We start from the raw sequence: 22,521 nt of genomic DNA on the forward strand, positions 1-22,521 counted from the left end.
AAGTGAAATCATTCATTATCACTGATACTGTGAAGTGATGATCTGTACAAAGTTACACTATAACAGTGTCACTTCCTGGGTGTGTTTTTTTGTTCAGTGTTTTACTGTGCATGAGATTTAATATGTTCGTCATGTGTGTATTTGGTTTTTAATATATTTTTGACCACTTTATTTTTGACCACTAAATGCAGGCGCAGTATATGATGGCTGGCTTCTTGGTGAGTTTAACAATATTAAAAAGTAAAAACTGTAACAATTTTGTTTTTAATATAATTATAACAATGTTGCTTTTAATATAATTATAACCTGCAGGCGACAGTGGCTACCCCCTGAGACGCTGACTCCTCAACCCATTTATAAACCTGCAGAGCGCAGAGGAAAGTCATTATAATGAGGTCCACTCTCGTGCCCGCGCAGTGATTTGCATTGACTATTTATGGTTAAAAATGGGCGTGTACAGGGATTTGAGGCTGGTTCACATACGCACATCTGCGGGTGATCTGTGATTTATAAAGGGAACATTGCTTAGAGGTGTGCGTACGCAGGGTTTTATAAATCGAATTTTTTTTGGCGTACGCCATTTTTAGCTTTTGGGCGTACGTAAACTTTTAGTAGGGATCCTACGCACAGTTTTATAAATGAGACCCCTGGTGTGGAAATAAAAAAATAAAAAAGAACCAAAAAAATTTAAAAAAATCACACTGATCATAAAAAAATTAAAAGTTAAAAATAAAAGTTATGTTGTTCATTACATTTTACTTCATAATTGCACTGCATTGTTTTGTTTTCATTGTTGCAAAACTTGTTCTGTAATATAGTTCGTTTGCTATCGTGATCAAAACCATTGATCTGAAGCTCAATCCTGATGCTGTCCTGTAAATATTTTTCTAATCAACAATAAATATAACAATTTCTGATCAACCCATATCAATTGCATGCTTAAAATAACATACCGGTTAAAGCCCCACCCAAGACAAGCCCCACCCACTTCCGGGTTAGGCCCCACCCACTCCGAGTACAGATACAGATACAGATAATTCATAACAGATACAGATAATGCTGTACTCACTCATCCCTAGATCCTAGGCACAGTTTTATAAATGAGACCCCAGATTGTGTAGGTGATAATGAGCAGAAGTGAACAGAAGTGCTTGGCAGTTCCTAAAGAACACCTTATAAGCTGACCCAGATGGGACTCAAACCCACAATCCTCAGCTCCGAAGGCTGATGCCTTATCCATTAGGCCACTGGGCCTGCAGATGAAGCTTTCAGAAAAAAAAAAAAAAATTTAAACCATATATCATTTTCTACTGCTATCGCATGAGTTTATTATCTGCATTCACTCCAATCCTTCACCATTGTCCAGATAGATCTGAAAAGCTCTGGAAAGCAACAATTGAGCCTTCTTCAAATAAGATGTTCAAAGAAACACATCCCCAAAACATTCTGTTTAATGCAAGAATAAAAGGCAGCTTGGCAAAATCCAAATCTTGCTGCTACCACTACATTTTGGAGAGCATGACTTGGAATAGAATCAGCTTGTAACATATGACAAAAGTTCCATTTAGAGGCTCAAATTGACTCGGCGGGTACAGCACTTATGAAGACTTTTACAGCACAGTCTGAAAGGCAGCAAAGCACAAACCTGCACCACCCGAGAATCGGAATAAACAGCAGGCAGGAATTAATGGCTGCTTTGGAAAAAATTAACCTTGCTTATACCATTACCTTTTTAGAGCTTGACATGGAATACCACCAGCTTGTAACATTTGACAGAAAGTTCTATTAGGAAGCTCAAAAAAGTGTAAATCTTGCTGATACCATTACATATTGAAGAGCATGACTTGGAATAGAATCAGCTTGTAACATTTGACAGAAAGTTCCATTTAGAGGCTCAAATTGACTCAGGAGTTACAGCATTTGGGAAACCTTTTTCAGCACAGCTTGAAAGGAAGCAGAAGACAAACCTACACCAGCCGGGAATCAAACCTGGTTCACAAGAATGGGAATCTTGTATGATACCACTACACCACTGATGCACTGTGCACCAGGCTCTTTTGCTAGCTATCCTAGCATTTGTTGTTCAGGACCTGCAGGATTCTTGAACTTCAGGGTGCCTTCTTAAGAGCTAACTAGAAGTGCACCCAGATGCTTCTCCAACCCACAATCATCATGTGAAGCTGAAGCTTTACCTGTTAGGCCTTCAGCTTGGATTTTTTGATTTGTTGATGTTTTTTGACAAAACAGTCAGTTGGTCGAAACATAGTCTTAGTCACACACAATTGGTTGTAAATGAAAATAAAAGAAAACAAACAAACAAACAAACAAAAATTCACTACTGATTAAGATTGTGACAAATTTTTGTCTTTGTACAAAAATGCTAATGCAGAGGGATTTGTGATTTCATAGTATATTTTATGGTGTATAAGTGTAAGTATATAAATATTACAGATTGTAACTGTAATTACACCTTCATATTATTTTATTATAACTGAATTATTATTTGAGAATTGACAAACGTTGTATGTTTGTGAAAACATAAATAAAAAAGTTAGTATGTGATTCTCATTTTCTGAATTAATATTTAGAATATTTGTGTTGATGCTGTTATTGAATATGATTGTAGAGACTACTGATCATTCATTATACAAACAATGCATCTGTTTATCCACAGACTGTTTATAACTCAATGTCAATTGTGATGACATACAGTCACATCAATCAGCTGCATGAAGACTGCAGAGAACTGCTGGACAGGACCAAGATGGTATTATTAACAATAAACATCACTAAAGTCTCTTCTTGGTGAGTTGGGCTTCTGTTCCCCACATTCACTTCAATAATAAAAATAAATAAATATGTAATATATACGTATTGAGCACTTTATTGTAAATATAGGTGTATTATAAAGATACACACACACACACACACACACATACCGGGACACTTTTCTGCAAGGAGTGGAGCTTCCCCAGCAGATCAGTGTGGCAAAGCATTTACTGCAAAACCCAAGAGGGCTTCCGACAGCACACGTGGAACATGTACATGCTGTTATCGAGTTCCAGGAGCCTGAAAATTTTAAGGGTGAGGCAGTTATTCACCATCACAAACATGCTAGATCTGAGTCCGTGGTGTAGCTGCACCTGGCACCAGCCTGACTCATGTGGCATGTGAATCTTCTTTCTGGCCCAGTGTCAAGCATGATCCTGTGTGGTTTAACTGGCCTTCAAATCAGCAGGGTCATCACCCATCAGTGCCAGAGATGTATATATATCTCTGGGCTCTACATCCATTCTGCCAGGTCATCACCCATCAGTGACAGCACCTTTGACTCAGTGTTCTTTATCATTTTGCCAGGTCCCCAGTCTCCAGTCTCACAATCCCAGAACTGACAACGTGCATGGAGACTCCAAAAATCAGAGCTTGTGGCAAGAGGGGAGCCACCAAAAAAAAAGCGTTAAAAGGCTACCACTACCAGTGTAAATTATGTGGTCAGTCAAAGAACAAACTTACTGGCCATACTCAAATTAAAGGTTATTGGTACAGTCCAGCATCTGGGAAGGCCATTGAATGGTGGAAAGACTCATTGTAATTCAATCAAAAAACATTTATTTAACTTCAAACACTTTTATTTTTCCTAGCAATTTTTTATTTTAACATTTTTTATGTTATAACCTTTGTAATAAGTGAAAAGCTCTATAATGATAGTTTTTATATAATAATTATTCAAATTATTCTAGGTATAATATAATAATTGCGATTAAATTAAATAAAAATAGTTATATATATAACTAAATAAAAAATAGTTATTATATATATATATATATATATATATATATATATATATATATATATATTTTTATATATATATATAGTTGTTATTAATGCTTGTCTTGTTAATAAGTTAAAACATAAATTGTTTATGTTGAAATAAAGTGTATTAGTAAATAAAATTTGTTTGGATAAATAAGCATTGTGTGTTAATCACTTTACAAAAATCGTGCACTGTGCAAAAACTAGTTTTGTTATATTTTTTAAAAGATAAAACCATGTGCCCCCATTGCAGCATAATTATCCTGCACTACAACCCCTCCACTTATTTTTCTTTTTCCTTCTTTTCTTTTCCCCTCCAGGAAGTCCCTTTTGCCCTGGCTCTGTTATTAAAAGGTCAACTGCTTGGAAGGCAGCTATGCTCACCACTATACCACCAACGCTTTGACTGCAGTAATCCCAACTTTGGTGACTGAAAGTTGATGCTTTTTAGTAACTCTTATTTATTTTGTTACTTAGATGTTTCCCAGGCCTCAGCAAAGGGTGGGCAGGCTTTGCTGTGGTTTCTGTAGTGTAGTGGTTATCACGTTCGCCTTACATGCGAAAGGTCCCCAGTTCGAAACTGAGCAGAAACAAGGATTTGGGCTTTTGGTTTACGGGAAATAAGAGTCAAGTTTGACGCTCTGTGTCGGCCGTTCCTTCTGGAACACCCTGAAACCAGCCTGATTCCCAGTGCGACAGTTTTCACGTGGCTGCTCATCTGCTATTGCGATCAAATGAAGAAACAGTTTCTTTCTTCCTTTTGTCGGTTCCTTAATTTATTTTCAGACTTATTCAGAGCCCAAAGTCACCCTTTGTAGTTTCTGTAGTGTAGCAGTTATCACATTCACCTAACACGTGAAAGGTCCCCAGTTTGAAACCGGGCAGAAACATGCTGATGCTTTTGAGCTTTGCTTCAGGTCGCAACCTGTTGTTTCAGCTCGCGTGACACAGTCAGGCATTGAGACTCTGAATGTGACAGATGCAGTTTCTCTACAACAAGGTGCCTCCCTTAAAATTCGCTATACTGCATGAACGAGTGTTTGTTGCAGCTGAAACAACATACAGAAAATTTAGAAAAAAAACAACCACCCACAACACAAGTGGATATCAGAAAGAGCTCTTACATCAGGCTCTAATGAAAGCAACTCAATTGTGTCTGCTTCTCGACAGTGGCACTCAAGTCTTTTAGCCTCAAACAAGCGCGTTAATGGTCGTGCGCTGGCCGGGCTATCGGACACGGCCAATGTCTTTTAAAGGCAGGTATGTTCACCACTATACCACCAACATTTTGGCTGCTGAATTCGAAAAGTTTGGTGAATGAAAGTTGAAGCATTTTAGTAACACTTATTTATTTAGATACTTTGTTGTTTCCCAGGCCTCGGCATAGGTTGAGAAGTCTTTGCTGTGGTTTCTGAAGTTTAGTGGTTATCTGCTTTGGCTATCAAATGCTGAAACATTTTCTGTCTTCCTTAAGTCATTTCCAGTATTTTTCAATTTTATTGAAAGCCTATGGTGGTGCTTTGAAGTCTCTGTATTGTAGCGTTCATAGCGTTGCCTAAGATGCGAAAGGACCACGGGTTGCAATGGGCAGGAACATTCCGATGCTTTTGAGCGTTGCTTCAGTAAGCAGCCTGTTGTTTCAGCTTGCATGACACAGTCAGACATTGAGACTCATAACATGACAGGTGCAGTTTCTCCACAACAAGGTGCCTCCCTTAAAATTCGATATACTGCATGAACGAGTGTTTGTTGCAGCTGAAACAACATAGAGAAAACTAAAGGCTTTGCATTGGCTGGGAATCGAACCCAGGTCAACTGCTTGGAAGGCAGCTATGCTCACCACTATACCACCAACACATTTCCTGCAGTAAGCCCAACAAAAAACAAAAACAACCATCCACAACAAAAGTGGACATCGGTTGCATATGTGTGTCTGTGTGTCTCTGTGTGTGTGTATGTGTGTGTGGGTAAAGATGTACAAAAGCCTGGAGAAGTTTACAAATGCCTAAGATTAGCAATAGTACAAAAAAAGGAAGTGAGAGGAATAGAAATACAGGAATGTAAAGCAGAAGGTAAAATTTTTCAATATGCGGATGATACAACGGTAATTGTAGAAGGGAAAGAAAGTGTCAAACATGTTATGGAGATTATAAAGGAATACTGTAAAGGCTCGGGAAGTAAATTAAATGAGGACAAAACAGTATACATGAGGTTTGGGAAGGCATTGATTTTAAGGGACTCTTAACTTTAAAGAAGTAGATGAAATAAAAATTCTAGGGATTTTGATTGGTAAAAACAAGAAGAAAGTAAGAGATGAAATGTGGGAGGAGCTTTTAACAAGAATAGAATGGAGACTAAACTTTTGGAAACAAAGAGCACTGAACTTGAAAGGGAAGGTTTTAATTTTAAATGTTTTAATGGTGTCTAAGCTTTGGTAGGTTCTATATGTATATGATATGCCTGTTTGGACAGAAAAGAGGCTGAAAAAATGCTTTTGTGACTTTTTATGGGAGGGTAAACCAGCAAGAATAGCTTACAACATGATCTTAGGGGTGGCGGAGAAGGGAGGCTTAGGTTTAATGGACGTAGAACAGAGCAAAATGAGTCTAAGAGTGAAAGTAGTCAAGAAATATCTACAAGAAGAAAACCAATTTGAATGGAAAAAAACAATGAAATATTTTATAAACAAATGTGGCAATATTAATTTGGACAATTTTATGGATGAAAACAAAAAATTGGATGATGGAAGGATTACTGGAATTTTGTAGAAAATTGTTAAATGCCTGGGGAAAGCTGTTTTTGAGGGAAAGATTATTGAGCTAATTCCACAAGGGAGAGAAAGCATTTTAAATCAACCTCTGTTCTTAAACAAAAACATTTTAAAACAAGGGACAGTAATATTTAAAAAAAAAAATGGATGGTAGCAGGGATAACAAGAGTACAGGACGTTTTATATGAATTTAAAAAGGAGTTTCTACCAGAACAGTTTTTTTATTGATGCAATGGAAGAGGCAAAAGAGGAATATGATCAGAAAGAACTGAGGGACGAATATAAAATAATCAAAGATGCAATACCAAAAGAGTGGATAAGGAAAATAGACAACATGGAAGCAGAAAAAGAACAGACGAACATTTATCTGAAACAAGAAGAAAAATTGTATGGTTTTAAAAGCTGTACAGTTAAAATGTTTCATGAGATTTTTAGGGAAGAAGTTTTTAAGGAACCAAATACAAATGAGTACTGGTGTAAACTTTTGAAGGATTAAAAAAAGACATATGGAAAAATATGAAAGGGAAGTGTGTGAAAGTGAAACTTTTTTCATTTTATAAGGCCTAAAGCAGTATTTACAGACGTAATCTTAACCAAGATAGAAATTGAACAAAGTCCAATGTGTAAAATGTGTCAGGAAAGGGAGGAAGGGTTTTTACATCTGTTTTTACATTGTAAAGAATTGGAATTGTTTTTTAAACAATGTAAAGTTCTAAGTAAAGTGATGTGTAATGTGAAAGTAATTACATTACAAAGTAAATTACAAAGTAATGTGAGTGGGGACTGGAATGAAAATGATTTGGAATGGAATAGAATGGTAATGTTAGGTCGAGACAAAAAGAAGTCAAAACAAAAAGTTTGTAAATTTGAGTATGATGTTAATGAAAAGTCTAATATGTGAGAGAAGAATCATAGCCAAAAGAAAAGGAATTGTTTTAGATTTGTGGAGACTTTTTAAAAAGAAAACAGAATCATATATGAAATATATGAAAATATTTATTAAAAGTCTAATTTATTTAGATACTTTGTTGTTTCCTAGGCATCCCATGTCCAGCAAAGAAAATGGGTTTTGTCCAATAACTAACAGTTTAGCTCTTAGATGCTTCCAGCAGAAACCCAAAATGCCAGAAAATCAAAACAGCAGTGACTTAATACAGCCATGCTCCAGTGGTCACCTAAGCCAGGGATTGTAGGTTTGAGTCCCTTTTAAAAGATGTGCTGAAGCAGAGTGGCGCAGCGGAAGCGGGCTGGGCCCATAACCCAGAGGTTGATGGATTGAAACCATCCTCTGCTAAGAAAGTCCTACTTTCTAATAAAAATGAAATGGCTTAATGTTTGTATTTGTTGCAGTTTAGCTCTTAGATGCCTCTCGCAGAAACCCAAAATGGCAGATGTTTAAAACAGCAGTGCCCCAGTGGCCTAATGGATAAGGCACTGGCCTCCTAAGCCAGGGATTGTGGGTTCGAGTCCCATCTGGGGTGTGCTTAAGCAATGTGGTGCAGGAAAAACCAAGTGATCAATAAATCACAACCATCCTCTCCTAGGAACAGCCTACATTTTAACTAAGAAGAAAATGGCATACTATAAATTTCAGAATGGTTGCTATCAACCCTAATCATTGCAGGTCATCGCCACAATCCTGGTGGCCTACTGGATGAAGCTTTGGTCTCTTGCATCAAAGACAATGGGTTTTGTCCAAAGACATATCAGTTTAGCTCTTAGATGCCTCCAGCAGAAACCCAAAACTCCAGAAACTTAAAACAGCAGTGACCTAACGGCTAAGGCACTGGCCACATATTGTAGGTTTGAGTCCTATTTAGCAGGTATGTTGAAGCAGAGTGGCGCAGCGGAAGCGTGCTGGGCCCATAACCCAGAGGTCGATGGATCGAAACCATCCTCTGCTAAGAGCAGCCTGCTTTTTAATAAAAATGAAATGGCTTAATATTTGTTGTAGTTTAGCTCTTAGATGCCTCCAGCAAAAACCCAAAACGCCAGAAAATCAAAACAGCAGTGACTTAATACAGCCTTGCTCCAGTGGTCGCCTAAGCCAGGGATTGTAGGTTTGAGTCCCTTTTGAAAGGTGTGTTGAAGCAGAGTGGTGCAGCAGAAGCGTGTTGGGCCCATAACCCAGAGGTTGATGGATCGAAACCATCCTCTGCTACGAGAAGCCTACTTTCTAATAAAAATGAAATGGCTTAATGTTCGTATTTGTTGCAGTTTAGCTCTTAGATGCCCCTGGCAGAAACCTAAAATGCCATATGTTTAAAACAGCAGTGACCTAATGGATAAGACACTGGCCACGTATTGTAGGTTTGAGTCCTATTTGGCAAGTGTGTTGAAGCAGAGTGGCGCAGCGGAAGCGTGCTGGGCCCATAACCCAGAGGTTGATGGATTGAAACCATCCTCTGCTAAGAGCAGCCTACTTTCTAATAAAAATGAAATGGCCTAATGTTCAGTATTGTTGCAGTTTAGCTCTTAGAGGCTTAAAGTTCTGAATTGTTGCTGTCATCCCTAATTGTTGCCGGTCAATGCCACGATCCTGGTGTCCTACTGGATTATTTAAGTTTTTCAATTCAATTCAAGTTTTTTTGTATAGTGCTTTTTACAATAGACATTGTTTCAAAGCAGCTTTACAGAACAAACATAGAACAGAAGGTAAACATAAGGAATAATATAAAGAATTAATATAATACAAAAATTCAAGATTATTATTAGATATATATAGTTCACAATGTGTATGTATTTATCCCCAATGAGCAAGTCTGAGGTGACTCAGGGAGCAGTGGCAAGGAAAAACTCCCTTAAATTGGTAAAGGAAGAAACCGTGAGAGGAACCAGACTCAAAGGGGAACCCATCCTCATATGGGTGACACTGGAGGGTGTGATTATGAATATACAGTCATACAAATGTTGTATTGGTGTAAGGATCACATGGCGTTGGAGTTCAGATCTCCTCTTTAGTATCACAGAGTCCAACTGGAACAGAAGTCCTGAGTTTTGTGATCTCAGAGAGCGCGAAGGACTGTAAAGTGTTAGAAGACTAGTTAGATACATGGGAGCTAAACCATTAAGAGACTTGTATGTACGTAGCAGCAGTTTGTAATCAATTCTAAACTTAACAGGTAGCCAGTGTAGAGATGATAAAATTGGGGTTATATGGTCATACTTTCTTGTCCTAGTGAGAACTCTGGCAGCTGCATTTTAGACTAACTGTAGCCTATTTATTAAAGATGCAGGACAACCACCTAGTAACGCATTACAATAGTCCAGTCTAGAGGTCATGAAAGCATGAACTAGCTTCTCAGCATCAGATACAGACAGGATGTTTCTCAGCTTGGCAATATTTCTAAGGTGGCAGAAGGCTGTTTTTGTAGTATTGGCAATATGATTTTCAAAAGATAAGTTGCTGTCTAATATAACACCCAGGTCTTTCACTGTTGAGCTACTAGTAACAGTACATCCCTCTAAATAGAATTTAAATTGTGAGAGTTTCTATGTACTGGTTTTTGGACCTATAAGTAGTATTTCTGTCTTATCAGAGTTTAACAACATAAAATTGCTGCTCATCCAGTCTTTTATCTCTCTAAGGCATTGAGTTAACTTGGACACGTTAGCTATTTCATCTGGTTTTGATGAGATATATAACTGTGTCTTCAGCATAGCAGTGGAAACTAATCCCATGTCTTCTAATAATGTTCCCTAATAGAAGCATTTATATCGAGAAAAGCAGAGGTCCTAGAACTGATCCTTGAGGGACCCCATAATTAACTGGCAATAAACTGGAGGATTTACCATTTAATTATAGAAAATGGTATCGATCAGATAGGTAGGATCTAAATCAACTTAAAGCCTGTCCATGATTACCTGTGTAATTTTGTAAGTGATCTAGGAGAATGTTGTGATCTTTAGTGTCGAATGCAGCACTAAGGTCAAGTAGAACTAATAGGGACATACAGTCTTTGTCCGAAGCTAAGAACAAGACGTTTGTGACTTTCACAAGTGCAGTTTCTGTGCTATGATGGGACCTGAAACCTGATTGAAACTCTTCGAAGATATTGTTCTCCTGTAAGAAGGAGCTGAGTTGAACAGACACAATGTTTTCAAGTATTTTAGACATCAACCGAAGGTGTGAAATAGGTCTGCAATTTGATATTTCATTTGGATCTAAATTAAGTTTTTTGATGAGTGGCATAATAACTGCCAACTTGAAGGATTTAGGGATGTAACCTAAAGATAACGAGGAGTTAATAATATAAAGAAGAGGCTCACCAGCTTTATGTAACACTTCTTTCAGTAATTTAGTTGGAATGGAGTCTAGTGAACAAGTTGTTGATTTAGCTGTAGTAATGTTTATCTACTGTAACTCTTCCTGTCCTGTACTTGTAAAGCACTGTAGTTGTGTGTCTAGAGCTTTAGGTGAGACTGGGTCACTAGTTGCTCTCATATGTTGAGCATCACCTATTTTATTCCTGATACTTTCGATTTTATCAGTGAAGAATCTCATAAAATCCTCACTACTGAACTGTGATGGAATAGTGTGTTCAGATTTCTGTTTTTTTGTTAATCTAGCCACTGTGCTAAATAAAAACCTGGGATTGTTCTGGTTATGTTCTATGAGTTTGCTCAGGTGCTCAGCCCTGGCAGCTTTTAGAGCCTGTCTATAGCTGGACATACTTTCCTTATACGCAATTCTAAAAACCTCTAATTTAGTTTTTCTCTACTTTTGCTCGAGGTTATGGGTCTCTCTATGAGGGTGTGACTGGTGCAAGCGTTTTATCTCTCTAACCTTCTTTAATCGGATTGGGGCAACAGTGTCTAATGTGCGAGTAAATATAGCACCTATGCTGTTAGTCATTACATCTAGATCGTTTGTGTTTAAGGGTACAGTAAGAAGTCCAGACAGGTCAGGCAGGTTATTTGTGAATCTGTCTTTAGTGGTCGGAATAATAGTTCCAAGTCGATAACGTGGTGAGACACAGTTAGTCTGTTCTATAGGTAGTGTGTACATTATGAGGTAATGGTCTGTGATGTCATCACTTTGAGGTATGATATCTATATCAGTGACATCTATTCTGTGTGATATTATTAAATCTAGTGTGTGATTAAGAAGATGTGTTGCTCTAGTGATGTTTTGTTTGAGCACAAATGAGTTGAGTAGGTCCATAAATGTGAGTCCTAAAGCATCGTTTGTGTCGTCAACTAGAATGTTAAAGTTTCCTACAATTAATGCTTTATCAAAGTTAACCAATAGGTCCGAAAGAAAATCTGCAAACACTCTAAGAAAATCAGCCTAGGGCCCTGGGGGTCTATACACGGTCACTATAGCAAAAGACATCATGGATTTTTTCGTGTGCATGTGCAAGAGTGTGACATTAAGAACAAGCACTTCAAAAGAACTAAATCTATAATGTGTTCTGAGTAACAGTAAGGAAAATCACTAAAGATAGTGGCAATACCACCTCCACAACCAGTCTGACGAGGCTCATGCTTATAGATATATCCTGATGGTGTAGACTCATTTAGACCGATGTATTCATTTGGTTTAATCCAAGTTTCAGTAAGGCAGAGTGCAGTAAGGCTATTTTTTGAGATGATTTTATTCACAATAAGTTCTTTGGGTGCAAGTGATCTAATGTTCAGAAGCCCAAACTTTAGGAACTGTTTTTGTTTGTTTCTTTGCCATTTTTCTGATCTAATTACAGTAAGATTATTATGAGAACTTCTCATGCATTTACTTTTTGACCTTACTACTCGGAACAGACAGTTTCTATGGAATGAGCTATGTGTGCATTTGTATCAATGTGACGAGGTGAAGGATGGCTATTAAAATTTAGATTTAAAATCATAGTTTACCAGTCAGAAGGTGTGCAGCACCCTGGAGATGTGGTCCAAGAGGATCTCCGCTCCAGCTCTGCTGGGGTGCAGGCCATCAGCACGGAACAGCCTAGGACGCCCCAGAAAACATTCCAGTTATCAATAAACAGTAAATTCTGAGCCTGACACCATGACTGTAACCATTCATTTAAACAAAAAGTCTACTGAACCTTTCGATTCCTCGCTGGTACGTGGGAAGAGGTCCAGACACGATCATCCTCGCCGCAGGCGCTGTGCTGCGAACCGTCTCCACCAGGGTGTTGAAGTCCCTCTTCAGGATCTCCGACTGCCTCAGGCTGGTGTTGTTCGTGCCGGCGTGAAGAACCACAGCTCCGGTGTTTCTGCTCACGACCATAGGTACATGTGCAGCGACATCAAGAACACGCGCACCAGGTAAGCAGTGCGTGCGAGCCTTACCTTTAGCCACAGTAGCACGGACGTGGCGGTCAAGGTATTTGTGTGTGTAAGAGAGAGAAGGAATGTGTGTGTGAGAGAAAGAACAATGTACTCTGTACAGAAAGTCTGCAACATTATCAGAAAAGATTTTTATGCAATTCTTCTCCCAATAATGTAGAACAAATTTTTTCAACAAAAACTGCTATTGACAACCATAAATGATATGCATTAAAAAACAAAAAATATAAAAGTTGTTTAAAAAATTAAATCTATGAGCAATTTTCAACCTAACCACAAATTAAGAGTTGCATGTCACCAACTTATGTAAAGTAAGCTGTGTGTATTCAAGGTGTAAAATCTGCTGTTGTACATGTTCATAAAAAAAAAAATTAAAAAAAAACATTTTTCCTAGCAACACAACATAAGGCATTTTATAATGCTTAGCCTCTAATCCTCTTAATCCTCTGTGGAGGTGTCACGCACGTCTGCAACATTTGTGAAGGTAACCTCTTCATCCTCATCATCATCAGAGAGCGATTCCGGCTGATACATTTGGAAGGCTTTTACAAAGTTACAAACCGTTATCAGTAACCGTAGCTGTAACTTTCGTTGATAGTCCATATAATGAATGAATGTGATCGATCTCAGTAGCAATGACATCATACGTGTGTCTACCTTTGATCCTTTTAGAGGCCAACACAGATTTCAGGCTTTGAAAAGGAGCGGCGTTTATCCAGTGGGCTGTCATGCCTAGGAAGCTTTTGTTGTGTACAGACCAAATGTCTGCAGTGGTCACGATGTACCTAAATGTTGTCTTCAGCTCACTATCCATTTTTGAATATTCTTTATCCAAGTAGTTGGAAAAAGTTTTTCGTCCCATTTGCTGTGTGCCGCCTGAAAATGTTATGCAAATGAGCTGTCTGAAAGCCGGTGACTCCACAATAGAGACAGGCTGCATGTTTAACATAACGTGCAATAGCTTTGTTGATCTGTCCCTGGCTAACAGTCCGGTTAAAATCTATTCGCTGTTGTTTGGCTGGAGGGGCTTGACTCACTTCGAGTGTGTCCACCGACACCGGGTTAGCTTCTAGCTTTGTCAAGGCATGTAGTTTCTGGAGGTGCTTCGACAGATTGGAGTTGCTGTTTATCACAGTAGATAGGACCTTTGAACCATAAAGACACAGCTTTCATTTGACTAAAAGGTTTTTGTCTTTATGCTTATTTATTATTTTATTTATATTATGAGTTTTATATTATATATTATATGACTACATAGTAAGCCAAAAGTTATGGTATTATTTAAAATGGCAAAAGTGGACACCAAAATTTTATGTATGATGTAATGATGCCAGTCTTGAATCAAATCAGTTCATGTATGTGTGCATTCTCTACGATGTGTGTCCAATTAATGCAGTCATTAATAAAAAATATTCACAAGACAAAGACCAAATCAATAAATGTTATTTTTATTTAGTATTGAATAGATTGTTTGCATTAATATTTTGTTTGTGCTATCAACTCTGGTAATAAGAATAGTGAAATTTCACTGCTTTTGGTTGCCGTCTTTGCGGCTTTCCGCCGATTAACGTTATAGATAAATGCCTCCAGCTCTGACTGCGCGTGCATGCTGCGCGTACCTGTGCTTCTCCATTCAAATAAAGTAGAAAAATCGCTCTTGGATCAAATTCATAAATAATTTTCTTTCCCATCGACGACATGTCCTGTATTTTAACGTAAATTTTGTTTATTTATGAAAGCAAAAATTACACTTTGTTTTAGGGGGGCTGAGATCACAGACAGGGGGGGCTGAAGGCAGGCAGGCTCCCCGTGACACGAGGTAGTTCGGATAAGCGGTAGAAAGTGAATGAATTAAATAAATTATACCTCTCACTGTATCATTTTAAGTTCCTTTTTGAAGTGGATCTTTTTCAAAACCAACAACAAAACAACCAAAAATAATAATTTCATTCAATGAAATTCCAACTTTTCGACTATTAACAGTTCATGCCTTGGAGTAGGAAAAGTGCATAAAGAAAACATATATTCAAACTCAGTTTGCTGCATTCTGATTTGCACATTGATCACATTGATTCTTGCCTTTTATCTGGGCACACGATGTCGCAAACTTTGACCATACACTTTTTGACAAACTCTCCCTGAATTTAAGTAATTTTTTTTTCATGTGATTATTGTCATCATTGTTTTAATCAATGTTTGTGATAAATATTCTAGGTTGCTGTTTCAAATTAATATGATACATTATTGTAGCTGGACCAGTGTTGTATAAAGTACTAGAAAGCAAGACTTGAGTAAAAGTACAAGTATCGTACTAAAAAAAGACTTTGGTAGAAGTGAAAGTTGCCTTTTAGAATATTACTCAAGTAAAAGTCTTAAAGTATCTGATATATACTGTACTTAAGTATCAAAAGTAATTTTCTGATATTAAATGTACTTAAGTATTTGAAGTAAAAGTAAAAAGTAAAATTTCAGTGATTTTCGGTAGGCATAAGAGCAGGGGCAGTTCTAGAATTATATCTTTAGGGGTTTAGCCCTCAGTGAGAATTTAAAACAAGAGGAGTTTTATATTATATATTATATGACTACATAGTAAGCCAAAAGTTATGGTATTATTTAAAATGGCAAAAGTGGACACCAAAATTTTATGCATGATGTAATGATGCCAGTCTTGATTCAAATCAGTTCATGTATATGTGTATTCTCTACAAACAGTGTGTCCAATGAATGCAGTCATTAATAAAAAAAATTCACAAGACAAAGACCAAATCAATAAATGTTATTTTTATTTAGTGTTGAATGGATTGTCTGCATTAATATTTTGTTTGTGCTATCAACTCTGGTATTAAGACTAGTGAAATTTCACTGCTTTTGGTTGCCGTATTTGCAGCTTTCAGCCGATTAAAGCTCAATCCTAGCAAAACTAAACTGCTGTTCATCCCAGGTGATTCATCCCCAGGTCATGACCTTGCTATATCCCTGCACAACGATCTGTTTATCCACAGACTGTTTATGACTCAATGTCAATTGTGATGGCATACAGTCACGTCAATCAGCTGCATGAAGCTATATTCAGCACCACAATTATTCTAGTGTAGCAGCAGATACTGTAAGGAAAATCACACTTAAAGCAATCACAAGCAGCTGTGATGGCCGAGTGGTTAAGGCGTTGGATTTGAAATCCAGCCTCCCAGGCATGTCATTTAATTGAACAGAATTAGATAATTTCATTAGAAGTTCCTCCCTTAGTAAAAAGGGCCTTAGTTATAACCCCAGTGATTCTTTGTATGCCACAAACAAAATGTCCAGTTTAGTACCAGTCGTGGTGTAATGGCTGAAAGGTTAAGGTGTTGGACTCAAAGTCCAATGAGTTTCCCCAGACAGGTTTGAACCCTGCTTCGAGGAGATTTGTGAACGCTTCACAGACAACCTATTACGCCCCAAGTCTAGGGGAAATCGGAACCTCTGAGAGGCGTAATAAGGGAACAGAGTTTGAAATAGTGGGAACCCAGTTTTTAAATCACTCCGGCCGATAATCAAACACATTCACCAAACCAATCAAGGGATAGGATTAGATTTATTAAGAATAAATGTGACAGGTGAAAAGGAGCATCTCTTCGGGGTGACCAAAGGCCAAAACAACAAACAAAACAACTCTCAAAAGCAAAAGGAGAAAGGGGCTAAGTGACCTAAATGAACACAAAGTAAAATACATTTAACTTCCCTAACTCCCTAACGAAAAACAGAGTACAAATCAAGATATCAAAATAAATAGGCTGGACACCCCTACGCTCCACGTGCTTGAGGAATCACTTTAAGGACAAAAGTACAGGATCAACAAGTTGTTCAAAAGGCACATTTTCACTGGGGAAAAGCAAGTTTGATCATCGCCCGGAGGAGGGATCCCGGAGCTCTCTACCCAAACGCAGCCAAACCAAAAATGAGCTCCATGTTGAATGCTGGAAGCGCCCTTATAAGGAACACGCCTCTTCTGAACCGCCAATAGAGGGAGAGAGGAAATCATCAGGCGACCTATTAGAGCACAACAGAAGAAAAAAAAGAGAAAAGAAAACACATACATACCAAATACAAAAACGTAGGTCGTAACACAACCCAAGGAAGCAATATACTATGCGAATAATATTTCCAATGAAGTCTTTCAAAATTGATTAGAAATTGCTTACTCAGTAAAAAGGTTTGAACCCTGCTCACAGAAAAATTTTAACACTCAGTAGGAAAAAACATGCATCCCAAACCAAACAACAGACTTACAGCTGTACAGCTGATATGTACAACCACATGACTCTCTTGTCCACCCTCAGGAGTCTTGGGATCAGCTTGGGAATGGTTCGCTTCCTACCTGGAAGGACGCTCATATCAGGTAACATGGAGGGGAGTGACATCTGCTCCACGCAGACTCTCCAGTGGTGTCCCACAAGGTTCAGTACTTGGTCCCCTTCTTTTCTCCCAGTATACTCACTCTCTTGGTGAAGTTATTTCCTCACATGGGTTCTCTTACCACTGCTATGCTGATGATACACAACTCTTACTTCTCTTTCCCACCCTCAGATACCAGAAACTTTTGAAACTTTTTCATTGTAACTTTGAACAATGTTTTAAACTCATGGTATTTTAAGTATTTAACCTAGTGAACCAGCATTAATGTATCCAATGAGAGAGATTTAAGCACTTATTTATGTCGCTCTGGATAAGGGCATCTGCCAAATGCTGTAAATGTAAATGTAAATTTGTATGCTGCAAACAAAGAGGCCAGTTTAGTAATGTTCTGGTAACCTCAATGGGCACAGCTGCAATGGCCGAGAGGTTAAGGCGTTGGACTTGAAATCCAATGGGGTTTCCCCGCGCAGGTTCGAACCCTGCTTGCAGCGAGAGAAGGTGTTTTAAAGTCCTTCAAAATTCATTAGAAGTTCCTTCCTTTGTTATAACCCCAATGATTATTTCTATGCCACAAACAAAATGTCCAGTTTAGTACTGCTCTTGGCACAGCTGCATTAGCTGCATTAGCTGAAAGGTTAAGCTGTTGGCCTCAAAGTCCAGTAGAAGTCCAATGAGTTTCCTCATGCAGGTTTGAACCCTGCTTTGAGGAGATATGTGAATGCTTCACAGACAACCCAAGGAAGCAATATACTATGCAAACAATATTTCCAATAAAGTCCTTCAAAATTGACTAGAAGTTTCTCCCTTAGTAAAAAGGTTTGTTCAAAGCAGGATTTTAACACTCTGTGGGGAAAAAACATGCATCCCAAACCAAACAACTAACTTACAGCTGATATACTACAAACACTTCTGAAATAGTTTTAACCAGCTGTTAATTGGTTAAGGTGTTGGATGCAAATTGAGGACTTGAGGAGGAAAGTATATATATATATATATATGTATATATATATATATTAATTAAAAGGATTTTTATATTTTATTCACTCAATAGTCTATAATATAATATCCGTATAAACGTAGCATAATTATAATAAAACATAGTGGGATATTCAGTGATATTGGCTGTGCAATATCGACTTTTGTGATTGGCCAATACCGGCAGACAGCCAACCTGGATGAAGCTGTGAACATATTCTCCAAATTGCACCCAAGAAGATTGGAACTGACCAGTGTATTATATCCATAAGTGTCAAGACAAATACAGCAACAAGCAAAGAGGCATTGACAGTCAAGAAATGATGATGAAAATAATTATTATTAATACTTCAGTAAAGTTCATTAAATCTATTCTGTTGTTAGTGTGGTCTTTAAACTTATGAGTTGTGTATGGACTGACAAAGGTGGTACATGAGGAAGCAAATTGACAACAATGCAGTAAATAATTTAGGTGCATCAAAAAGCGTGCTTGTTAAGATACCAGCAGACAAGCTAATCCTGCACAAATTAGTGCATAAAAGGTCACCAAAATTAAGTATTTGAACCTCATAATTAAATACAAAAGGTGGAGAAAAACTGCAAAAAGGTCCACTTTTTGAAAAAAGTGAGAATGTGACATTAATGTCATAGTGTTTTTACAATAAAGCAGGTTTAAATTACACCATGTTACAGTCCAATGTTTTCTATCTAAGCGAGATCCTCTTTTGACATGAATTAGCACAATGCTACTTACTGTGCTAGTGAATTTGGACACAGGTATAAATGACAGTAAAAATACTGAACCGAATCGATGAGCTTGACTTAAGAATCGATTTTAATTTCACAATAAAATATTTCCTGTGTTGTTTGGTGACTTTTCACAATCCTCACTACAGGTTTTACAGTAAAGCAGGTGTAACATAGTGATTAGACACATACATGATTAGCTCCGGACTTTTAGTTACAATGTGTTTTCTACCTGTAGAATGTAGCTAATCATTTCATTTACACAACAGCACAGTGAGGGTCATATTGTATTTAAGGGTTAATAGCAAACATTACAGGCTTTTATTTAATTATAGTTTATTAATATACTCTCTCTCTCTCTTTCTCTCTCTCTCTCCAAAATAAAATGTACTTTAACTTTAAAATTGTATTATTATGTTTTTCTGTCTACAGGCTCCTTCATCTTCCAGTCTGAGGTACTGAACAGTGCTGCAGCTGAACAGATTTACACACACACACACACACACACACACACACACACACACACACACACACACACACACACACACACACACACCAATAACACAACATTTTTGCTTAATATTGCAATATATTATAATATAATAACTACATCTATGCTGTTTAATTTTTCTACTACTAATTCTACTTCTAATTACAACAATAATAATAATAATATTTTACTTTCCCAGTCTGCTGTTCCTGCACCAGCTCAGAAGCCCCTGACAATCTACATGTTGGAGTCAGCTGATCTGGACGAACAGATCAGGATGCTGTGTGAGTCTCACAGTCATATACAAACTTACACACGAACACAGCTCAAATACACTTCCTCACAGCATGTTAAGTGTTTCCTTAAATACAACAGTGTATACAGTGTACAGTCTACTTTACACTCCTCTTGCTTTTGGAGCCAAATATGGAGCCAAACAAAACCAAACAAAAGACAAAGCAGCATCTCTCCATCTCACTCATCTCTCTCTCTCTATCTGTCTCTCTGCAGATGAGTACATTTTTCCCCTAGTGGAGAAAATCCACCCGACTGGGGCCAAACATATAACCAGGTTGGTTATTGAAGGAGAGAACAATTACGACCTGCTCAACTTGATTGCGGAGCCCAACTGTCTGCGTGCCCATGTACCACACACACAAACATAGAGGGGGGTTACTCTTTCTTTTTTTTGTATGTTTTATTAAATTGTCTAGATGTTTAGCAATATATAAATTGTTCTGTCTGATTCATGCAGTTGACATGAGTTAGCTTTACTTGTGTGGAAACAAAGCCACACCCACTAATGACTTATTTACCGATATCCACATTCATGTACATCATACCAATAAGCGGTTAACGCGCTGTTCCAGTCCCGAGCACAGATAAAATTGGAGTGTTGAGTCAGGAAGGGCTTCAGACATAAAACCTGTGCGACCCCGAACAGGGAGCAGCCCAAGAACAACAACAACAACTTGCTTATTCAATCATCATACACAAATAAAATAGATGAAACAATATAGTATAATGTATGGTCATATTCATGTGTGCAGGTCGAGCAGATTGCTGCTGTGCTTTGGGCGAGGGAAGCTGGCCAGGACGTGGTAAGTACTTTGATGCACACAATAATTCTTAGACAAATGCTACACAATTTTATTCTGCAGTCATTACACACACTTTGCAATTTATAGCCAAAATATACAGTAAGCTCCCTAGATAGGCCGAATGTTTGGCCTGAAATGAAACATGTCCCGTTTGATGTTTGATACACAGCATAAGGACGAGCTCTCTTCTGCTTGATGAAGCGCTCTTAAGAACACTTGCTATGGCAAAATGGAGACCAGATATTTCTTCAGTCTGCTCAATATAAATCTGCTGAATAGAGTACATGCAGAATGACAATTTTGGAATATCATAACAATTATTAAGACCAGAGCAATTATATATATATATATATATATGCATATCTTCCTACAGCATTTTCCTACACTCAAGAAGAAGAGGAGGAGGAGGAGAAAGAACAGCCAATTTTTTCAATAAACTGTATATATTATTGTATAAACTGTATATATTATTGTATGTACTTCAGCCTATAAATAATTATTAGGCAAAACTGTGTTTATTCAATATTTTACTGCATTTATTCTTGTTTCAGATTATTTGTTAAACATTAGAATGTTCATAACTTATTTCCAATACTTCACCACATGAGTGGTTAGATGCTACAAAAAATAAATTACTTTGTTGAATAAATCATTTAGTATATTTCATGCATCATGGTTCACATTTCTGTGCATTGTTTTATACATACAACTTTAAGATATGGTTAGAATTTATTGCTAAGTCAAATTTACCTTAAAATATTACTTGTCAAAGTACCACTAACTTTATATTTAAATCTAAAAACATTATCATTACATACAATGTTTTTCTTAAAAAGTTATTCTTAAATATCAGTAGTTATGACTAGACTGATGTACAAATGTTAAACTCATACAAATATCATATTCAGATTACAAATATCAAAATATCAATATCAAATTTCAGCTGAAATTGCAGTAAATGTGTGTTTTGTTTTTTTTTGTTTTTTTTACCACAATCATTCCGCAAGATTTATTTTACTTTACATTCACTATTATAGGCTAACCTGCAATTTTGAAAATTCCTAGATAATTCAATTAATTCTCACATTTTACTGTTAATTCCAATGAACAGTTTTCCAGGCGTGAAAATTCCTGGAATTTTGCAAGCCTACCACAAACAAGAGGCTAAGACTATGGAGCGTCAATGAACTTTGCAGAGCGTTATAGGTTCTTGGCAACTCAAAGGCGTTACAATGGTTCTGGCTTCCCTGCCTTCAAGGTGTGAATCTTAGGGGGAAAAAAAGTGTTACCAGACCTCAAGAAACTCACATGCTTAAACGAGCTCACATGCTCATATGCCATTGCTGAAATAGCTCAGTTACAGTAGGTGGGTGCTGGACTGAAGATCTAAAGGTTCCTTGTTTGATCCTGGCTTTTGGCAATTGGTTTTTTTTAGAGACAGGTGGTGTAAGTTCAGATCCTCAAGCTATATCGTCTAGGGAGTGCCAGTGAACTATGCACAGCCCTTGTGGCATTGAATCTTGACAAGACTGTTTTAAGCCTGTTCAAGCATGCATCAGAGCTACATTTAAAGACCCTGTGCTTTTCATAGTGTGATTTGGTTTCTTTTTTCCAGATGAGGTGGCCGAGTGGTTAAGGCGATGGATTGCTAATCCATTGTGCTCTGCATGTGTGGGTTCAAATCCCACCCTCATCGATGACCCCTACTTTACATTAACACCTTTGATTGATTCACACCAAATGCTTTTTGCTTGTGGTATATGGGTTTACTGTGTTAGACCCTGCTTAAGTGCATATGCTTTATAGACAGACCCCTCATGACCCTAGCCTTACATGCAGCTAGTGTGGCTGGATGGTCTAAGGTTCTAGAGAAGGCTCTGGTCTTTATGGAGCTGTGGGTTCACCCCGCTAGTTCTGGTGCTCGTCTGAGGACTGGAATTTAG

General features: G+C 37.6%; 6 non-coding genes across 6 annotated transcripts; 4 read left to right on the plus strand and 2 right to left on the minus strand.

The window, feature by feature from the left end:
• Positions 1-1,181: 1,181 nt before the first annotated feature.
• On the minus strand, positions 1,182-1,254 carry trnar-ucg (transfer RNA arginine (anticodon UCG)). The gene has a single exon. It is a non-coding gene; the product is annotated as a tRNA-Arg (tRNA).
• A 3,079-nt stretch (positions 1,255-4,333) lies between these two features.
• trnav-uac (transfer RNA valine (anticodon UAC)) lies at positions 4,334-4,406 on the plus strand. The gene has a single exon. It is a non-coding gene; the product is annotated as a tRNA-Val (tRNA).
• Positions 4,407-5,598: 1,192 nt separating this feature from the next.
• Positions 5,599-5,670, minus strand: trnag-ucc (transfer RNA glycine (anticodon UCC)). Its single transcript has one exon. It is a non-coding gene; the product is annotated as a tRNA-Gly (tRNA).
• Positions 5,671-7,991: 2,321 nt separating this feature from the next.
• On the plus strand, positions 7,992-8,064 carry trnar-ccu (transfer RNA arginine (anticodon CCU)). The gene has a single exon. It is a non-coding gene; the product is annotated as a tRNA-Arg (tRNA).
• Positions 8,065-17,675: 9,611 nt separating this feature from the next.
• Positions 17,676-17,757, plus strand: trnas-uga (transfer RNA serine (anticodon UGA)). Its single transcript has one exon. It is a non-coding gene; the product is annotated as a tRNA-Ser (tRNA).
• Positions 17,758-22,192: 4,435 nt separating this feature from the next.
• Positions 22,193-22,274, plus strand: trnas-gcu (transfer RNA serine (anticodon GCU)). The gene has a single exon. It is a non-coding gene; the product is annotated as a tRNA-Ser (tRNA).
• Positions 22,275-22,521: the final 247 nt, after the last annotated feature.

This window comes from Tachysurus vachellii, chromosome 7 (assembly GCF_030014155.1).
Source record: "Tachysurus vachellii isolate PV-2020 chromosome 7, HZAU_Pvac_v1, whole genome shotgun sequence".
NCBI classification, from domain to species: Eukaryota; Metazoa; Chordata; class Actinopteri; order Siluriformes; family Bagridae; genus Tachysurus; species Tachysurus vachellii.